This window comes from Arvicanthis niloticus, chromosome 6, assembly GCF_011762505.2.
Source record: "Arvicanthis niloticus isolate mArvNil1 chromosome 6, mArvNil1.pat.X, whole genome shotgun sequence".
In the NCBI taxonomy this organism is placed as follows: Eukaryota; Metazoa; Chordata; class Mammalia; order Rodentia; family Muridae; genus Arvicanthis; species Arvicanthis niloticus.
Genome location: NC_047663.1, coordinates 42,550,989 through 42,558,190, shown reverse-complemented (window position 1 = coordinate 42,558,190; position 7,202 = coordinate 42,550,989). Strand labels below are relative to the sequence as shown.

The window sequence follows — 7,202 nt, the reverse complement described above, 5'->3', positions numbered from 1 at the left end:
GTATTTGGGGACATTTTATAATCTTTCGTTTTAAGTGTGTGTGTGTCATATTTCAGTGTGTATTTCTGTTGCTCTTGTGGAGGCTGGAGGACACCTCAGAGTTTTCATTCCGTAAGGTCCATCCTTCTTGTTTTTTTTTTTTTTTTTCCCCCTTAAGGCTTGCTTTATTTTAATGACTGATCCATGCGAGGCCACAGCCAGGCCATTATATACAGACATGAGGGAAGCTTTATTTTTTGGTCTCTTCCTCCTTGGACAGAGTCTTGATAACCTCTTCCTTCTTGGCCTGGAGGCGCTCCTCCAGGCACTTCCGTGCTTCTTTGGTTTTAGACTTGCGAGCCTCAGCCTGGTCAGCGGATAGCTTCTTGCGGGCCTTGTCTGCCTTCAGTTTGTGGATATGTTCCATGAGAATTCACTTGTTTTTAAAATACATTTCCTTCGACCTCCAGGTACAGGCTGTGATATATATAGCAGTCAATCTTCTTAGATTCCCGTTATCTCCTGAGAAGCCGGCGCAGGATTCTCATCCTTCTCATCCAGGTCACCTTCTCGGGCATCCGAGCATTGGCAGTACCCTTCCTCTTCCCTATGCCCATATGCCCGCCCTTCCGTCGGGCCAAGGTGTTTTTCCGGCAGTGAGCCCGGGAATGGACAGTCACGGGCTTCCAGATGATCAGCCCATCTTTGATCAGCTTCCTGATCTGCTGACGGGAGTTGGCATTGGCGATTTCATTGGTCTCATTGGGATCCAACCAGACCGTCTTCTTACCACAGCGGAGGACACTAGAGGCAGCCTCTTCCGTAGCCTGAGCACACTCATGGCTGCAGACACAGCAGCAGCAGAGAAAGGAAAGAGTCCCATCCTTGTTTTTAGTGACAGTCTTCTATTGACCTGGAGCCAGATCAGTAGGCTAGGCTGGCTAAGGAGACAGACGATATATGAATGGCTGCCACCTCCCAACCCTTTTTGGAGAAAAAGGCCTATGGCTCCTATGCATTGGTGGCTGTTCAGTATTTTTCTCTTCAGCTTTCCTGGGCAAAGTTCATTGGTGACTAACTCAAAAGTTGCCATCAGGGGCTGGAGAGATCAGTCAGAGTTTAGAGCACTTGTTGCTCTTCCAGAAGACCTAAGTTTGGTTCCCAGCATCCACATCAGAGCTTACTGCTAGCTGTAATTCCAGCTCCCCTCCCACATCCTCTTCTGGCTCCCATGGATTCCCCTTCTACATAAACACACTAAATAAGTCTTGAAAAACAAAACAAACAAAGCTATCATATGTTGGCAGAGAAGTAGTGAATGAAACAGCCTTGTGCCATTACGAGGCAAAAAGGAGATACTTTTCCAGGACAGGGCCTGGGTGGCTTGGTCTGTCTGTTAAACATAATAAAAACTCCAAGAAGAGGAAACTAAACTGGCCATGACAATGGTAGAAGGTCACTGATGAACTGGCCCGGGACCTTTTGCTGTTCCTAGACAGAAACCATTAATAGGCAAGAAACAACTCTTCAGTGTTGGTCACATTATGGGTCCTTGGAAACCAATGACTTATGGGCCAGGCTGACAGACTCATAGGTTTATAGTTCCATGCCCCAATAACTAGACACTTGTGGCTTAGCCAAAAAACATAACTCTAGGAGCTCAGGTTAGAGTCTTGGCGCTTCTGGGTTCCAATTGCCAACGACCTTGTACTTATTAGTTAGTGAAATCTTTGGCTCTAGCCAGCAGCTAGGACAGACAGCAGCTGTCAGTACCAGCCAGTGTTACAGTGTAGAAGTGTCAGGACCCTTGACCTCTGCAGTGGCTAGTGTTGCAATAGCCAAGCTCCTGAGCTCCGGGACCTCAGCCTTCAGTGTTTGCCAGCTCTCAAGGGCTCTTCCAGTCACTGGAACTGTCCTCTGTTCTCTTCAGATCTTTGCCTTCTCCATTCTTCCCAGCCTATTGTCACCCTCACCCTTTGTCACTCTCTAGAACTCTCCCCCTTCTTCCCACTGCCTCTGTGGCCCCACCAACTCTTCATATCAGTTCAGGCTTCTCTACTGGGTATGTCAGTACACATCTTCCTTTAATCCTAGCCTAAAGGCAGAGGTAGGTGGATCTCTGTGAGCTCCAGGCCAGCTAGGTCTACATAGTAAATTCCAGGCCAGCCAAGGAAACATAGGGAGACCCTGTCTCACAAAAGCACTACCACCACCAACAAATACAATAATAATAATTTAGCAGGCAAAGAGACCATTCAGGAAAGAGCTATTTTGTTTGTTTGTTTGTTTGTTTGTTTTTTCAAGATAGGGTTTCTCTGTGTAAGCCTGGCTGTCCTGGAGCTCACTCTGTAGACCAGGCTGGCCTGGAACTCAGAAATCCGCCTGCCTCTGCCTCCCAAGTGCTAGGATTAAAGGTGTGCGCCACCACTGCCCGGCCTGAAAGAGCTATTTTTATACTGGATCTAGAGTCTAATGTTGTAATATCTGGTAGCTATACAAGATAATGTCTCCTGGCTAACTCAAAAAAAAGTGAGCTGACCAGCCTGATTATATAGCAAGGAGTGAATGGCATATCTGCAGAGGATGAATTTGCACCAATCAAGACACATACATACTCAATCCTACCAGCCTCTGGCTTCTTCATAATTTTATTTTTATTCTTTTTTATTATTTTAATCCCTAAGTTCTTGCTGAGTGACTGACAAGGTGTTCCCCCCACCATCCTGAGTGAGACTAGCTATAAGGTCACCAAGAGTTCACTGAAGTTTATTTTATCTTGAGCATGGAGTTTGTTTGGAGTGACTGTGCCTGGAGCAAGGAAGGCCTCCTGGAGAGGTCCTGTCTTCAGCTGCCCAGCTGCGGACCTTCGTGCTCATAGCCACATTGTTATCAGAGAGGTCAGAAAGTATCCAAAACAAGGAGCCTGTGGGAAGGCAATCAGATCGGCTTCTGGAGAACAGGCTGGCTCCATTCCCCACTCCAAGCTACTAGGAAAGGACCTGCCATTCACAAGCCAGAACAGCTTGTTCCCTGTGTGCTCACTCATTCACAGAGAACACCAAGATACTACTTAACAATAAACACATAAGGAGCTGGAGAGACGTTCAGTGGTTAAGAGCATTGTTTGCTCTTGCAAGAGGACCCAGGTTCAGTTCCCAGCACTCATATGGCAGCTCACAAGCCTCTGTGGTCACCAGGCATGCAGATGGTGCACATACATAAATGCATGCATGCATACATACATACATACATACATACATATATACATGCAGAACACCTACGCACATAAAATAATGGTTAATTTAACATTTTCTTAAAGACATTCCACCACTGCACTAACATTCTTACAGGCAGGCACTTACCTATGTTTATCAGTACTTAACTGTTGCTACCCTAAAGCCTTAAGTGCAGTTGCAGCCCTCGCTGTCTCTGTTAGAACCATTAGCACAAAGCAATACGGATACCCTTCGCTGTGTTCCAGATGTCTGTTGGTTTTCTTGATTTCATACTCCCCCCTTCTTCATGTAGCCTTACATTGAACTCCCACTGATGGGGGAAGCCAGAACTGTCTGTTGCTGTCTGTGGTGTAAATGTTGCTTTACACGGCGAAAATCATCCTCAGGGGATGTGATTAAATTGTGGGTCATATAGTGGAGACAACTTGGAATGTGCAGGAAAGCTCAATGTAATCACAAGGTTTCTTCCCAGAGAGACAGGAGGAGACATGAGCATGAAAACGAGGGGCTGAGGGAATGTTGCTAGCCTTGAGAAGAAAAAAAAACGGATCTTCCCTGGAAACTTCCAGAAAGAGTCAATCCTGGAGATACTGAGCTAACAATCTCAGTAGAGCTGATTTCAGACTTTTTAGCTCTGGAAACGCAGGGCTGTATATTTGTGCCGCTCTGAGTCACTAATTTGTGGTAGTCTGTTACAGCGGTGACAGGAAACTAATGGGCCACTTGACTAAACCACGAGCCCACTATTTGTGTGCTCCTTTCTCAAAGATAGAAGAAAAATAAGAACACGAAGCACGTGACAGTGATTCCTGTTAGCTTAGCATTGTGGGAAGTACCTAGGTTGGCTTTGAAATGGACATTGCCTCTGACCAGAAGAATCTAAGGTGAAAATAAGGAAACAAGAAGAGATGTCAGCAGGCCACACTCAGTGGAAACACCAGAAGTCTTTGCATGGAGAAATAACTAGACGTTATGATCTTAAAAAGAGTTGTGGGGTATTCACCAGAGAATACTGCTTAGACCTGGGTTTAAGCCAGTACAAAGTCTTTGTTAGCCATCAGACAACTACACTGGGTGTTCAAGATCCCACTATAGTACTGAGCCTTTCTCAGAATGAGCTTTCAAGCACCGAAAACATCCTTCAGTTAACAACAACAGTTAGCATGAAGCAGAACTACAGAAGCTAAAAAGCAAGGCTGTTACACTTAGAGACAAACTATGGACTTTGATGGATCAGGCCCTTGTTTTAGTTTTGGCAGGTGGTGCTGTCTATGTACCGAGTTTTACAGCCTGAATGGCACTTCCATCATGGAGTCAGCTGTGCTAAGGAATGGAGGCCTATGAAGGTCTGGGGTACTGTTACAAAATTTTGTGTCAGCTATGGTGGCACACGTCTAACTTCAGCCCTCCAGAGGCAGAAGTAGGTGGATCTCTATGATTTTGAGGTCAGCCTGATCTATATATCGAGTTCCAGGCTAGCCACTGAATACACAGAGACCCTAACTCAGGAAACAAAACAAAACAACAAAAATGCCCTACTGCTATGGCCGCCATCAACAGTAGGTAAGGCTATCGTTAAAACTGAAGCCGCACTTCACACATGTTCATTTTTCATTTGTCCAAAGTCAGTCTGTGAACACGCTTGTCTACATATCATTCTGTCATGTCACTCTTTCTGGGCATCTCTTTGTTGTGCTGGAGCTCACCACTAGGCACCTTCCCAGATGTCAGTACAACATCCTGAGCCAAGGACTTAAATGCACCGGCTTTCTGGTATTCCTCACAGATGTTTATAGAGACTGCTGCTCCCTAATAGGTTTGTTTACTTGTTTGTTTGAGACAGGGTTTCTCTGTGTAGCCCTGGTTATCCTGGAACTCACTCTGTAGACCAGGCTAGGCTCAAACTCAGAAAGCTGCCTGCCTCTGCCTCCTGATTAAACTCAAGGCCCGCAAAACCATGTCTGGCTCTGTAATACTTAGAGTTTAATTAGATTTTTCTTTTTCAGTTTAGGATTTAATTTTGATTTTTTTAGTAACCATGGCTGGCCTGGAACTCATAGAGATCTGCCTGTTCTGCTGCCTAAGTACTGAAGTTAGACATGTACACTACCATGCCTGGCTTTATTTGTAATTTTCAATCTCTCTCTCTCTCTCTCTCTCTCTCTCTCTCTCTCTCTCTCTCTCTCTCTCTCTCTGTGTGTGTGTGTGTGTGTCTGTGTGTGTGTGTACAGTGACCTTGACACTAGAAGATGGGATCAGATCTCCTGCAGCTGAGAGAGAGAGCAGTGTGCACTTTTAACTGCAGAGCCATCTTTCTAACTTAGTTTGATTTTTTTTCCCCCAAGTCAGGGTCTTTATATATCCCTGGATGTCCTGAAACTGTCTATATAGACCAGGCTAGCTATTTCCTTTTCTTTTAACCATTTCTTTTTATTTTATCATTATTTAGACAGGGTCTCTCTATATATCCCTGGTTGTCCTGGAACTCTCTTTCTGTAAACCAGGTTATCTCTTTTATTTTTTTGAAATATGCCTTTCTTTTTATTTTATTAGTTTATATTTTTATTATCTTTTTGTTTGATGATGATGATTAAAGATCTACTGTGTGTGTTGAGTAGTTCTTATTTAACTGACGTGATTTTCCAACGGTCTGTGGGCTGACATGCTGGCTAAGCACTCTACTGAGCAACAACCCCAGCCATGGGTTTTTTTTTTTTTTTTTTTTTTCTTTTTTAAAATTTTATTTTTATTTCACGTGTATGGGTGTTTTGCTTACATATATAGAAGTGTGCTGTGTGTGTCAAAAGAGGGCACTGGAATCCCCAAGCACTGGAGTTACAGATGGTTGTGAGCTACCTGGGAATAGACTTGGGTACTATTTTGTATTACTTTTTATATCATGTGTATGGATGTTTTACCTGCATATATGTGAACCACATGCTTTCCTGGTGTCAGTAGAGGTGAAAAGAGGTGTTAGGTCATTAGAACTTTAGCTAAGAATGGTTGTGACCTGCTAGGAGGGTGCTGGAAACTAACCAAGTATTCTTGACCATTGAGCCATCTCTCTAGTCGAAAAGATTTAAAACTAGATTTATTCATTTTTATCTTCTATGTAAATGTTTTATGTACATGCACGTGAGGTGCAGGCTTGGTCTGAAGAGGGCACTGGAGCTCCTGAAATTGAAACAACAGATGGTTGTGAGTCATCGTGTGGTGTTGGGAACTGAACCCTGGTCCTCTGCAAGAGCAAGAAGTGTTCTTTGCTGCTGAGCCATCTCTCTGGTCCACTGTTTTTGTTGTTGTTGTTGTTAATATGCCTTTATTCATTCCTTGTAACCTGGAGATATTTAATAAAGAAAGCCTTATTCCTATAATTAGAGGAATTATTCTGATAATTAGTGCATTCGTCTTTTTGGTAAGAGTGAGTTTGTAGTTGCAGATGACAGGACTCACTGTTGTGACTTCTAACAGTGAAGGATTGCAGCTCCACAGTTGGTAGTTCACAGGATATCCCACAGTGTCTGGAGAACAAACTAGTACTCTACACAGCCAGACACAACCCTGGGAGAAAACTCAATTGGTAAGAGGCACATTCTCATGGAATCCCACTGCTACTGCTTACCGGTTGGTACCTCTGTGCTGGGGGCTGGGCATCAACCTTTGAAAGCTCTCGCACTACCACATCGGTGGTTAATTACTAAAAGGCAGGCAGCTCCCGCTGCGTGTGGCTACCACTGTATTTGAGTTACTTTCCGCTCCCTAGATTCTGTGTTCTACATATGCTGGGTCACCTGTAGCATCTGTAATTCTAGTTCCAGGTGATCTGACACCCTCTTCTGGCCTTCATGGGCACTGGCCACACGTGGTATACATACAAGCAGGCAAATCACACATCACATAAAATTTAAAAATTATAGTTCTTTTAATTCTCTCTCTCTCTCTCTCTCTCTCTCTCTCTCTCTCTCTCTCTCTGTGTATGTGTGTGTA

At 44.2% G+C, this 7,202-nt stretch overlaps 1 pseudogene; it reads right to left on the bottom strand.

Annotated features, from left to right (window-relative positions):
* Positions 1–229: 229 nt before the first annotated feature.
* Positions 230–820, bottom strand: LOC117711224 (large ribosomal subunit protein eL19 pseudogene; annotated as a pseudogene).
* Positions 821–7,202: the final 6,382 nt, after the last annotated feature.